The sequence below is a fragment of the Lissotriton vulgaris genome, unplaced genomic scaffold (assembly GCF_964263255.1).
Source record: "Lissotriton vulgaris unplaced genomic scaffold, aLisVul1.2 SCAFFOLD_867, whole genome shotgun sequence".
Lineage (NCBI taxonomy): Eukaryota > Metazoa > Chordata > Amphibia > Caudata > Salamandridae > Lissotriton > Lissotriton vulgaris.
Window position 1 is genome coordinate 224,165 of NW_028249106.1, and position 14,577 is coordinate 238,741.

Sequence of the window (14,577 nt, forward strand, 5' to 3'; positions counted from 1 at the left end):
TTGTAAGTGTGCAATGAAAGTGGCCTTTAAACTGGGCATAGCCTCTAGCTCTATTTAATTTTTACTCACTGCGATAAAGAAGAGTTTTCTCTTCTTCCCGTCAACAACCCTTATCACACCTCCAAGTTTTAACAGAAACTATTTGTGGACACTAGTTTAAGACAGTCAATATAGTGCCATACCGACTTCTAAGAGTGATTTAATCCATTCCTTTAATTTTTCTTCAAGATTATTGTGCAAGCTGACAGCTGTTTAACAATGCTTGTTCTGATGTGTCCCTCTAAAAACAGATTTTTCCAGACTTGTTCCAAAAAAACTTCACAGCAGTGCCAGCAGATGGCAAAGCAGATTCGCATATAAAACACCTCTTCCGTGCTGACGTCTATTCCTTTCTTTCCATGCTTTTAGACAAGGATCTGGAGCTTCTCTCCTTACTTTTGTCAGTGTTCCAACAACCCCTGAAAGTTTCTGAAGTGTGCTTGGAGGCCATGTCCCCTCTAAAACCTGCAGGCATCAAACCATGCCATGACTGCAGTAAGCTGATGTCCATCATCGTCCCTCAAGAAGTATTTGTGATTCCTGGGCTCCAGTTACGGCTTAGTGTGTTCTTATTAACCTGGAGGTGATCTGGGTCTGGGAGGCAATGCTGTACATCGGCAAACGCAAGAAGAGGTCTAGGTGGAAGCACAAGTCCCGCTCTTGGTGTTGATCAAAAGGCCGCTCACCCGGATGGTCCACTTCCCCCTTTAAGTCCCTGGTTAATCAAAATCCATACGCAAAAATAAAAAGACGACCCCTTCCTACCACTCTTGTTCTAAAAAGGAGCAAAGGCATCAAAATAATCCTCGCACCCATTCCACCTCCGCTAATCCCTCGTGCCCAGAGTTCCCTGGGCCTTCGTCAACACTGCAGCAGATCGCAGCCTTTAGAGAGGCGCCAACCTGCAAATTTTGGTGTGAAACCAGGCCCCCCTTCTGGAGCTTCTTTAGGCCCCAGGTAGCATCAGGGGTTCACAGTCAAATTATAGGTGGTGGTCCTCCCGTGACATCTGCCCAATTGGAACCTGTTCCAACGCCTCCTCCAGTTCAGAGATCCATTCAGTTTCATCAAGCACCGCTGGCGTTTAAAAAAACAATGCATTGCTTTATTTATAGATGATGTTGTGGAAAACAAGCCAGAAACATAAGACAGAAAACAAAGAAAAACAAAACCAAACCATAATGGACATCAATGGTGACTTATCATATAACTTGATACACGTTTACAGAGTTTAGGATAGCACATATTACAAGAATCTGCACAAGGAGCATCACAGATGGTGCGTATCCAAGCGAGGGTCACCACAGGCTCCTTGATTACAAAAGGTAAAGTGAAACTTACATGCAGTGCTAAGTCTTACCAAAATTACTGTATGCCTTCTCCCCAGCTGGGTCCCACTGGGGCATCTATGAAATAGACTAGCGCCTCCGGCATGTTCCCTTCACCCTGACGCATTAGACTCTGGGGGGGGGCGGGGGGGGGGGGGCAATTAGTTCACTGTACAGTTCGACTGTGTGTTGCAGTATAATATGTCCTTAGACCACCCAGCAACAGTGGGTGCCGGGCCCGAACCTATCGCATTACTATTCTGCGCTTCGCTATGAGTAAACCCATATCCACTAATCTTCGTTGGCCCTGAGCCAACTTAACAGGCGGCAAGCTATAATTAAGCCCTTGAAGATCCTTAGAAGCAGGATGTAGAAAGCAAAGTCCAGTCCTTTCACTCCCAGGCCAGAGGCAACAAGCAGCAGGTCAACACAGGACAGCCAAACAGCATAGTGTCAGTCTCACCTGACAGCAATCCCACTTTTGTTTTTGGCAGAATGACCTTAACCCAGATACGTTCTGAGTATATGGTGGCACAGGTCCAGTACATATACCTATTTCAGGCTTTGAAGTAGGCAAACTTCAAAGGAAAGTCTTTGTAGTGCACAAAACCCTACCTTTCCATGCCCTGGACCAAGATACACTACAGGGAGTGGAGACTCCTCTATTTGAGTCCAGGCACAGCGTTATTGAGGTGTTAGTTTCAACTCCCCCTAGCACTCTGGAAGGTCTATCAGCCTGGTGATGGGCCATCAGGATATGCAGGGCACAACTCAGCTCCCTATGTTGACGATCTAGAGTGAATGCAGAAACAGCCCAACTGTCATTCTGACCCAGACTGTATTCAGAGACCGACAGTCACGGAATGGTTAAAGTAAGAATGCCTATTTTCTAAAAATTGTATTTTCAGACATGCACTTTAAAAACCAGCTTCACTAAAAGATGTACTTTTAAACTGAGGGTCCAGAAACATCAAACTGCAATTTTCAGTCAGCTCCCACTTGGCAGATACACTTGTAAGATGTTACAAGGCAGGTTCAATGCTATCCTATGGGAGAGGTAGGTCTTGTTGTAGGGAAAACCGAAATTAGCAGTATTTCACCACCAGAATGTGTAAAACACAACTGTTCATGTCCTACTTTTTAAATATGCTGTAGGCTGCCCATTGGTATACCTAGGGCTTACCTTAGTGATGCCTTACTTGTCATAAAAGGGAAAGTTTGGGCACAGCAAGCAGGTGTACTTGCCAGGTCCAAATGGCAGTTTAAAACTATTACCTTTTGTGTTTTCTTCACCAGGTTTCACGTTTCCCCTCATAGGATTTTCCGCTTGAGGTGTTATATATATTTATATTTCTTTCACTCTTCTGTTGTTTATTATCATTAATATTAGGGGTAAAAGAGTGAAGTTTTATACCCTGACTCTCTTGTTGTTTGCATCAGTTTAAAACTAAACACACAGATGCTGCATTGGCAGGTCTGAGATATGTTGGCAAGGCTACTTGTCTGGGTGGCCCAATCAGTGGTGCAGGCCCACTAGTAGCATTTGATTTACAGGCCCTTGGCACACATGGTGTACTGGGGACTTGCTTGTAACCAAATATGCCAATGCTAGAGAAATCAATAACCATAGAGATACTTTAGCACTGGTCAGCAGTGGTAAAGTGCCCAGAGTCCTAACATCAGCAAACATGAAATGCAGCACACAGTAACAAACAGGAGGTCTGAGGCAAAAAGACAGGGTAAACCATGCCAAAAGATGCCTGATTCAATTCTCCTCCCTCCCCCTCACCCCGCAACAAGCTGGAAGTGAGGACAGCTATCCAGCCTTTTGGGAGTTGTCTTCACTATGCGGAAGAACATGGGAAAGACCATCAGTGTTGGAGTGTTCTGTTCCAGGGTTGTGTTCCACCGTAAAGTCCATTCCCTGAAGGGAGATGGACCTCCTCAACAGCTTATGATTCTCACCCCTCGTCTGAATCATTCATCTCAGGGACCTGTGGTCTGTCTGAACCTGGACGTGAGTCCCAAACAAGTAGGGTCTTAGCTTCTTCAGCGCTCAGACAACAGCAAAAGCTTCTCTTTCTGTTGCGCTCCACCTCTGTTCCCTGGAATGTAACCTCCTACAAATAAAGGCTACAGGTTGAACTAGACCCTCTTTGTTTAGCTGTGAAAGCACAGCTCCCACACCAAGCTCTAAGGCATCAGTCTACACCACAAATTCTTTAGAAAAGTCAGGAGTTAGTAACACGGGCACCGTGCACATGGGTGTCAAAAGTGGTCTGGTCCGCCTTTGTTCAGACTACCTGATGGGGCTGCTTCTTGCAAGTCAGCTCTCTTTAGGGGGCAACAATGGTGGCGTATCCCTTGATTAATATCCGGTGAGACCTAAAAAGGCGCCCAAGCCAAAATGGTATAAATTTTTGGCTGTAAGGGCTGCACCTTGCTGCTCACTACCTGGTGTACCAAGTACACCACAGACCCTTGCCCTATCTGGCACTTACTGTCCTTCATAGTGAGAGGCCCGCGATCTGAATAACCTTAAACACCTCCTGAAAATGGTGCAAATGGTCCTCCCAGCTGGAGCTGAAGACTGCCATGTCTACAAGGTAGGCAGCACTGAAGTTCTGCAACCCCGCCAGGACCTTTTTTTTTTTTAAACTTCTGTTTATTAGTTTTTTTAGTGCAGAACAGATGGCTTAACAACACAGAGTTTACACATGTTCACCACTCCCCAATTACAGCTTCACATAGTGATTATAAACAGTACTGGTATATATTCTGTCAAAGGTAGTGAAGGCACACGTTTACATCAATGTTATAAAATAAAATCCACAGTAAGATGCATCCCATTCTTCAAAGTATATAAGCACATCACTGCATGTGTTAAAAGCATGTGAGTATAGACCAGGCATATCCAACAGCATGTTACAAGAAGACCATAAAATGCTTCCAAGCCTCCGCATGCCGAACGCCTCACAGAGCTCGGCACGCCACACAGCCCAGGGTAAAGTTACAGCCATGTCAGCTCATCAATTTCTCATCTTATAAGAGGGTATTTGGAAGCGCGTGATATGTTCGGTTAACAGCTATGGTGCATGTAGTACAGGTTCCTCTCGTGGGTGCTTCAACTGGTAACATGTCAGGGTTGCCCAGATGTCCCTGGGTCTGGAGGTGCTAGTTAATAATTCTGCGTATGTAGTGAGTTGCTCCTGGCAATGTACGAGATCATTGATCCATACCTTAAACTTTGGTGCCCTTCCCCTAACCCATCTGCACGCCACCTGTCTTTTGGCCATTAGCAGTGCGAGTGCCACATATTTACGGTGCGCCACCCGTAGCGGCTTAACGTAGCCCAGCAGTGCCAGAAGTGGTGTGGGCTCAATGTATATGTTCACCATTAATTCTAGAGTTTCAAAAACCAGCTTCCAGTATTCGTGTATCATCACGGGGCATTCCCAGGCTAAGTGTAGGAAATCTCCCCCCACCGAACCACATCTGTCGCATTTAACTGTGTCCCTAAGCTTATAACTAAACAATTGAGCGGGGGTGTAGTATAATCTATGTAAAAATTTATAGTGGATAATGCGAAGCCTGCTACAGGCCAAAACTTGCTCCGTTTGTAACAAGCAAAATTACCATTGGTCATCCGACAATACGAAGCCCAGTTCCGAGTCCCAGCGCGCCCTAGCTAATGCCTGTGGCTCTGCTTTCTGGGTGTGCACCGTGTGATATATCGACGAGACAAGGTGCTTGGCCGAGGTGTTCTGAAGGATTAGTTGTAGTGGTGCAAGGACTTCAGGCTCAGTCAGAAAGTCCGGAATGAGCGCTCTGATTCCCTGCCTAAGGTGGATATATAGGAAAACATCAAGTGGCGTTTGGGGCAAGTCATGGAACATATGCTCCAATTTCCAAAATTGACCGTCATGAAACAGATCCCCGCAAGTCTTAACATGCGTGCGCTCTTGAAACTTATGAAATACAGCCTCTTGGAGTAGGGGCATAGTGGGTTGGTATGCCAGTGGGAAGAGCAGCGAGTATAACAGCGGGGTGCTCAGTGACCGACCTATATAGGCCCAGGCCACAATAGAACAAGTGATCTTGGTCTGTGTCTTCTCCCTCACGGCAGGTGTGTCATACAGTGCTCCTTCTATAGGAATTGGATGTGCCAGCCAATGTTCTGCAGTCGCTTGTGGCATATAACAGGGTTGGTGTACCCAAAAGTAAGCATAATGGGCCTGCGCACTGTAATAATACAATTCAAAGTTGGGGACCGCAAACTCCCCTTTAGAGTAGGGCCAGATGAGGACATTCCACTTGAACCTCGGTTGTTCCGTCCCCCCCCCATCACCCCCCCCCCCCCCCCCCCCCCCCATACCAAGCGTAGTAATTCAGATCGAAGCGTCTTAAAGAAATATGACCCTGGATAAAAAGGAATGTTCAGAAATAGATAAAGCAATTGTGGCAGTATCACCATTTTGATGAGGGATGCCCGCTCTGCCATGGAGAGTCGGAGTGTGATCCAACGAGACACACTCTCCGTTATACGCATCATTGCCGTACCATAATTCAATCGCATAAGCTCATACCTATCCTTCGTGATTCGAATACCCTAGTACCTCAGCTCATCCTCGCACCATTCCAAAGGATAGTCCAATGGAAAACGAGACGTTGCAGTAGTTAATGGGAAAACACAAGACTTGCCCCAATTAATTTGAACACCAGACAGTTTCCCGAACACAATAAACTCCCTGAGGAGTGGATTGAGATTGTGTAGCGGATCCTGGACATACAGCGTAATATAGTCAGAATATAAAGAAATTAGTATCTGCCTCATATTGCATCGCAGCACCCTGTCCTGGTGGCGCTGCCGCAACTTGGCCGCCAGTTGTTCAACTGCCAGTGCAAAAAGTAAGGGTGACAGAGGACACCCCTGTCGGGTGCCTCTTGAGACTGGAAAAGCCGGGGATACTTTGCCATTAATAAGCACCTTGGCGACCGGTAACCATATAGAAGCTGGATCCAGGATAGGAAAAGGGGGGGAAGCCCATCCGCAGCATCACCCCAAAGATATAGTCCCACTCTATTGAGTCGAACAACCTATATGAAAGGCTGTAACCACCTTGGGCCGGAAAGAAGGACGAGTTCTCAAGACAACTTTGTCCAGATGGACAGAGAGGAAAGAAGGTTTAGAAGATAGCGCCTGGAGCTCACTAACACTCCTGGCAGAGGTGATGGCAACCAGGAATGCAGTCTTAAGAGTCAGAAGAAAAAGACGGCAATTGTGAAGTTGCTCGAAAGGAGCGCACATCAAATAGGTTTGAACAAGGTTCAAGTACCACTGAGGCATCACGAAAGAAACAGCAGGAGTGGGGACTTCCTCCCCAAGTTCTCCTTCCATATTTTCAAGAGTGGGGATTCCCACAAATAGATCTGTTTGCCACAGTGGACAACTCAAAATGCCCAAACTTCGCCCCCAGGTTCCCACACCCTCTAGCAAATGCAATCCCTATGGATGAATTGCTCAGGGATATTTGCCTACGCTTTTCTGCCTCTCCCTCCACTTCCATTTCTGGTTCGGAAGCTCAGGCAAACATCACTCATACTGATTCTAGTAGTTCCCACTTGGGCTCGTCATTAGAGGTTCACAGCACTTTTAGAACTTGTAGTCATTCCACATCAAAAGCTACATCTCAATTCCAATCTTCTAACGCCAAACCATGGAGAACTCAGACCTCCAAATCTCAAGGAACTCAATCTAGTAATTTGACTCCTGAAGTTATAGAGTTTGGATATCTTAACTTGCTACCAGAATGCATGACCATTCTTAAAGAAGCAAGAAAGCTTAGTACCTGACCATGCTACGCATCTAAATGGAAACGATCTGTTACGTATTGTACTAACAATATTGATCTTCTAAATGCTTTTACTCAATATATCATTTGTTACCTTCTGAATTCACAGCGTGCTAGTTTAGCCTACATTTCCATTCGTTTGCATCTATCGGCAATAGCTGCATATTTGTAAAACATGGAATCTTTGTTCAAGGTTCCTGTAATTAAAGCCCTTATGGAGGGCCTTAAGAGAATAATACCACGCAGGATACCTCCAGCACCAGTTTGGAATCTGAACATTCCGTTTACATGGCTCAGGGGTCCACCTTTTGAGCCATTACACAAATGTCCTCTACTGTTTCTTTCATGGAAAGTTGCCTTCTTTATTGCAATCACTTCATTAAGGAGAGCTGATGAGCTATTAGCTTTAATCTTAGAAGACCCCTTCTTTTAACTTCATAGAGACAGGTTAGTTCTTCGCACCAACCCAAGTTCCTTCCCAAAGTGGTTGCTGCTTTTCATGTCAACAAATCAGTTGAGTTGCCGGTGTTCTTTCCTCAACCTGATTCGGTACCAGAATGAGCTCTTCATACTTATTTTTTTTGTAGGTCTTTTTATTGAAATGTACTATGATACAGCAAGCATCAAAAAATCAATACAGCTTAAATCAGATAAATCAGCTGCACGTCTCATTCCCAGTTCATCATAATCAGACCCCTCACCCTTCACTGTTCTACATCGGTTACGTCTGTGAGATGTATTGTCCATGAGAATCTTTTCCCCAGGATGGAGGGGGGAAACACAAATATTTCCCTTGTGGGCGTTCCATTTTCCCCACAACCGGTCCCATTTCTGAGGGCACCCCCTGCTTTTATGGACTGCCTTATTCAAGGCATATGAGCTGCAGATCGTACACTTTTGCAATAGATCGCCACCTGGTGTTGGGCTCGGATGATTCTTGGAAGAAGTTTTTGTAGTCACGAGATAGGTGACTCCTCCCTTGGACAATACTGCGCATGGTCATCGACTCCATCCTCCGATTGTTTTTCTCGGCCACTGCGTTCGGATGAGTTTTCCGCTCCGCTAGAAAAGACTTTTTCAGCAACTTCAAAGCGTGAAACTTTATACAAACATTTTCGACATCGAATAGACTTTCCGACATCACCAGCTACATTCCGGTGCGTCGACGCGGGCCGTTTCGCCTATCGGCGCCGTACGGCCTACGCCTCCTGGACAGAACTCCATTCAAGAGATGCCCGGTATGTTGAGCAAAATTCCCTCATACGACCATCACGAGGTCTGCAACCTCTGTCTATCGCCGGAACACAACAAGTCGACCTGCACAGCTTGTGCATCCTTCCGATCGAAGAAGACCATTCGGGATCGGAGGGCACATCGACACGAGATGAGGAGATCAGCGCCAGCACCGGAGGCCATCTTCGAGGAGGAGATCGTCGAAGAGGATGTATCTGAGGACGAGGATCCACTCGTAAACATCTCCACAACTTACACTACCCAAGCTGAAGGCAAGGTTCAGCACTCCGCCCATGGGGCCCAGTCGAGACCGAAATATCCCCTTCGGGCTCGGCTCCGAGGAAAAAGACTACGCCTTCCGGTGCCTCAGCACCGCCGAAACCACATGTGCCAATTCCACCTCCTCCATTGGCACCGAAGCACATACATCCTTCGACAACGAAGGACTCTTCGACACCGAAGCCAAAACGCCCTTCGGTGCCCAAAGACAAAGATCCTTCGGCACCCAAACCAAAAGATGCATCGTGCAGAAGCCGAAGACCGTACTGGATACAAAAGCTTCGACTCCAAAACCTTCTGGTTCCAAAAATAAAGATGGAAAGCCAGAGTCCGGCGCAGCAGGGCCAACGAGACCTGTCTCCACTCCAAAATCTCCAACCTTGGTACCAAAGACTCCAAGGCCTGATACAGAGACACCTAAACCCTCTAACAAGCCTACCAAGCCGAAACCACCTTCGGCACCGAAAAATTTGCCACAGGACTCGATAACGCCTCCAACAGCAAAAAACACAAAACAACCCCTATCAGCACCGAAAAAAATCGATGCCGAAGAAGATAGTAGAGGAGGAAGAAACTGTTTAGACCAGATCCTAAACAAAGAAAAGTCCATATCAATCCAAAAACTGGACATGTGGAAGCAATTCCTTACAAGAAGAGACCAGCAGACACACCACTTCTACCTGTGGTTCCTGACAAAAAGAAGGATTGTGCAACTTCTCCAATGCACCCTTCCTCTCCTTCACCTTCTTCCTCTCCTATCCCTCCTTACATTGAACCTACAGTTTCTCCTGTTCAATCTCCTGCATCATCACACCACACTGACGAAGAGTATGATCTAGGTGGGGGCAATGACCTACCAGAGCCACATGCATACCCTTTAGATGAAGATGTCAATCCAGAATATCCTAAAGATGACGATATATATGGTTTCCCACCACACAATGTGCCCGACATTCCTGTTCCTCAGTACTACCCAACAAAACCTTCCCCTCCAGAAGATAGTATTGGGTTTAATCATCTATTAAATAGAGCTGCCCTTTACCACGGGGTCTCAATGCACTCTGATGCCATTGATGAGGATTTTTTACTGGATACATTTGAGCAGTCACAAAGGTCTACGCAAATACTACCCATGATCAAAGGAGTCATTAAACATGCTCCAGAAATATTTAAAGACCCGGTACGATGTAGTGTATTCAATCCAAGAATAGAAAAGAAGTATAGACCAGCACCATCTGATCCAGTCTATATTAAGGGACATCTGCCACTAGACTCTTTAGTAGTGTCTAATGCACGGAAAAGAGCCAATTCCCAGAATTCAGGTGACACGCCCCGCCTGACAAAGAATCTAAAGTTATTGATGCGTCAGGGAAACGGATTGCTGCGCAGGCAACACACATATGGCGCATAGAAAATACACAAGCCCTACTCTCACGTTATGACAGGGCTCACTACGACCAATTAGGAAAACTAATGGAGCACCTCCCAGATCAATACAAAGATCAGGCAGAAGAGCTCATACAAGAAGACAAATTAATATCAAATGCCTCAATTAAATGTGCACTAGATGTAGCTGACACAGCATCCAGAGCAGTCAATACTCGTGTTATACTCCGACGACATGCTTGGTTACGAATTTCAGGTTTTAAAACAGAGGTACAGACTACCATCTTGAACCAGCCCTTCAATCAAAACCAATTGTTCAGGCCGGAAGTAGACAACACACTAGAAAAGATGAAAAAAGACACAGACACAGTTAAGTCTATGGGCGCATTACAATCCACACAGACTAGAAGTTCTTTTCGCCGCTCCTTTTATAGAGGAGGCTCTAAGCAAATCGGCACAGATACAACATCATCTTTTAAAACGCGCACACACAGACCTCCTCTAACAAAGGCTACTTTAGAGGAGGCTACAGAGGCAATAATAACAAGGGAAGAGGTAGAGGTAATAACAACAACCGCTCCTCTTCCACTCCCAAACAGTGACTTCCCTCTGCTTCCCCTACAGCATTCCGCTCCTGTGGGGGGCAGATTATCACAGTTCCTACCTGTCTGGAATTCCATCACAACAGGCAGGTGGGTAAGACAGATTACCCAACATGGCTACTGCCTAGAACTCACAGCAACATACCACCCAGGCAGCGTCCAATGTCCACAGAACATATGACTCTGCTTCAACAGGAAGTTCTTGCACTTCTACAAAAGGATGCTATTCAAGTAGTTCCTTTAGAGGAACGGGGAACAGGAGTTTACTCCCTGTACTTCCTAATTTTCAAGAAGGACGGGACACTAAGACCAATTCTCGACCTCAGGCCGCTCAACCATTACATACAATCAGATCATTTTCACATGATCACTCTACAACAAATGCTCCCACTACTACAACAGGGAGATTTTCTTTCAACACTAGACCTAGAGAACGCCTACTTTAATGTTCCTATACATCCTGCTCACAGGAAGTATCTAAGGTTTGTCATACAAGGACAGCACTATCAGTTCAAAGTCCTTCCATTCGGGGTCACAACAGCACCACGAGTGTTCACAAAGTGCTTAGCAGTAGTAGCAGCACATCTCAGAAGACAACAGATACATGTCTTCCCTTACCTCGATGATTGGCTCATAAAAGCAAAATTGTTCAACCAGTGTGTCCAACACACAAAACAAACAATTTAGACATTGCACGACTTAGGGTTTACAATAAACTGCACCAAGTCGCACCTAGAGCCTTCGCACGTTCATCAGTATCTTCCAGTATCTAGGAGCTACCATCGACCCATCTTCAGCTCTAGCGTATCCCATTCCAGCCAGGATACAAAGCTTTCAGACCTTAGTCTCCATTTTTCAACACCAGCAGTCTCTCCAAGCCAGAGTGTTCATGAGACTGATAGGCATGATGGCGTCTTGCATTTTCATAGTTCCACATGCAAGACTGCAAATGTGCCCATTACAAGAATGTCTTGCACAGCAGCGGAATCAGGCTCAAGGTCAGCTCACAGACCTGGTGTTGGTAGACAGCCGTACATATCGCTCTATGCAATGGTGGAACACCAAAAACTTGACAAAGGGACAGCCGTTCCTAGAACCTGTTCCACAGATAGTGCTCACGACAGACGTATCACTCACAGGATGGGGAGCCCATCTCTTACACTATACCACACAAGGCCAATGGAACAACCAACAAAAACAGTTCCATATCAACCATCTAGAGCTACTAGCAATTTTCCTAGCACTCAAAACGTAGTACAAGTACAAAACAAAGCTGTCTTAATCCGGACGGACAATATGATAGCCATGTATTACATACAAAAACAGGGGGGGGACACACTCTGCAACTGTCCCAGCTTGCACAGACATTTGGAGATGGGCCATTCCTCAAAACATACACCTGACAGTAGAACACCTTCCAGGAATTCACAATCAGATAGCAGATCCGTTGAGTCGACAGTCACAACAGATTCACGAATGGGAGATACATCCACAAGTTCTTCAACCATTCTTCCAAATGTGGGGGCATCCACAGATAGATCTGTTTGCCATCCACAAAAATGCAAAATGCCCAACTTTCGCCGCCAGATTTCCACACCCACGGTCGGAGGGGAATGCAATATGGATGAACTGGTCAGGCAGATTTGCGTACACTTTTCCGCCTCTCCCACTCATTCCACTAGTAGTGCGCAAACTCAGACAACAGTCTCTCAAACTAATACTAGTAGCTACCACATGGGCACGTCAGCCGTGGTTCACCACACTACTAGATCTCTCACTGGTTCCACATCAAAAATTACGGCTCACACCCTCCCTGTTAACACTAAACCATGGAGAAATAAGACACCCAGAACCAAGCCAACTGAATTTGGCGATCTGGCTTCTGAAGTCTTAGAGTTTAAGTTACTTAAAACTACCACCAGACTGTATGAACATAATTAAAGAAGCTAGAAGACACACTACCAGAGCATGTTATGCCGCTAAGTAGAAAAGATTTGCAATATATTGTAACAATAATCACATTGATCCACTTGATGTTTCCATCCAAAATATTATTTGCTACCTTCTACACCTACAAAGGTCCAATTTAGCTTATTCTTCCATACGCCTGCATCTGGCAGCAATTGCAGCCTATTTACAGAATAGACAACATCTATCTCTCTTCAGAGTACCTGCAATCAAAGCATTTATGGAAGGATTAAAACGAATAATCCCACCTAGGTTACCACCTGCTTCAGTATGGATCCTAAACGTGGTCCTTACAAGACTTACGGTACCCCCTTTCGAGCCTTTACACAAGTGTGAATTGCAATTCCTAACATGGAAAACTGCTTTCCTTGTTGCCATCACCTCTCTCAGAAGAGTTAGTGAAATACAAGCATTCACAGTACAAGAACCATTTTTTCAAATCTATCCTAACAAAGTGGTTCTTAGGCCTAATCCAAAATTCCTACCAAAAGTTATTACTCATTTTCACCTTAACCAATCAGTAGAGCTACCTGTGTTTTTCCAAAACCCGGACTCTGTTGCAGAAAGGGCTTTACACACCTTAGATGTTAGAAGAGCCATGTTATACTACACAGACAGGACTAAATCCTTCAGAAACACAAAACAACTATTTGTATCTTTCTCTCCCCCCACACAAAGGCAACCCCATCTCTAAGGTAGGAATTGCCAGATGGATTGTAAAGTGTATACAAATATGCTATCAAAAAGCTAAACGTACACTAACGGTTCCTCCTAGAGCGCACTCCACTCGCAAACTAGGAACCTCTATGGCTTTCTTAGGAAATATACCACTAGAGGTCATATGCAAGGCAGCAACATGCTCTACAATACACACCTTCACTAAACACTATTGTTTTGACGTGCAAGCCAAGCAACAAGCTGCAGTAGGCCAAGCTGTCCTTAGAACACTGTTTCAGAATACTGCAACGAATACAAGCGACCACCGCTAGTGGAGACACTGCTGTACAATTGTTGCAAAAGTGTCCGATCTGCAGCTCATATGCCTCGAACAGAAAATGCTACTTACCAGTATGCATCTGTTCTTGGTATGTAGAGCTGCAGATTCGTACACGCCCTCCCGCCTCCCCGGGACTTGTATCCGTTCCAGTACTTATCTTACTTAGATGCACACGCATGGACATCCTTTCACTTTACTTCTCCTAACTCCATCATTTCCCATCAAGGCGAAAAACAAACCTGAGGATGGAGTAGATGACCATGCGCAGTATTGTCCAAGGGAGGAGTCCCCTATCTCGTGACTACAAAGACTTCTTCCAAGAAAACAACCTGCAATCATCCGAGCCCAACACCAGGTGGCGATCTATTGCAAAAGTGTTCGAATCTGCAGCTCTACATGCCAAGAACAGATGCATACTGATAAGTAGTATTTTCCTTCTTCAATCATGCACTAGCCCATGTCTCGTTCCCACTCCTCTAGGGTTGGTGATTCCAACACACTCCACCTCCGAGCAATGTTTCGTTTAGCAGTTATAAAACTCATGGTGATCCAACGTTGATCCATACGGGTCATTTCAGTGGCCTCCTATATATTGAATACACGTAGTTTGGGGGAAAACGGTAGGGCTCCACCACTGACATCTCTCACACTTCCAATTACGGTATTCAAGTACAGCCTGATAACCGGGCAGTTCCAGAGTGTAAGATAAAAGGTTCTAATACCCCCGCACATCCTTTTACACTCTGTCAACGCTCCTTCCCATCTTAACCAGAGAGGTACATGAGATATATGATCTGTGAAGTATCTTTAGTTGGATTAGCCTGAACCTTGATAATAAGGAGACATCCAGCAGGGAGGACAGCGCATCACGCCAGTCCTCCACTAGATTCCCC

At 45.5% G+C, this 14,577-nt stretch overlaps 1 protein-coding gene across 1 annotated transcript in view; it reads left to right on the forward strand.

Annotated features, from left to right (window-relative positions):
• The window catches only part of PPP1R12A (protein phosphatase 1 regulatory subunit 12A), a gene marked incomplete at its 5' end in the record, with an annotated part of 839,509 nt that overhangs the window by 210,970 nt on the left and 613,962 nt on the right, over positions 1 to 14,577 (forward strand). The window lies entirely within an intron of this gene.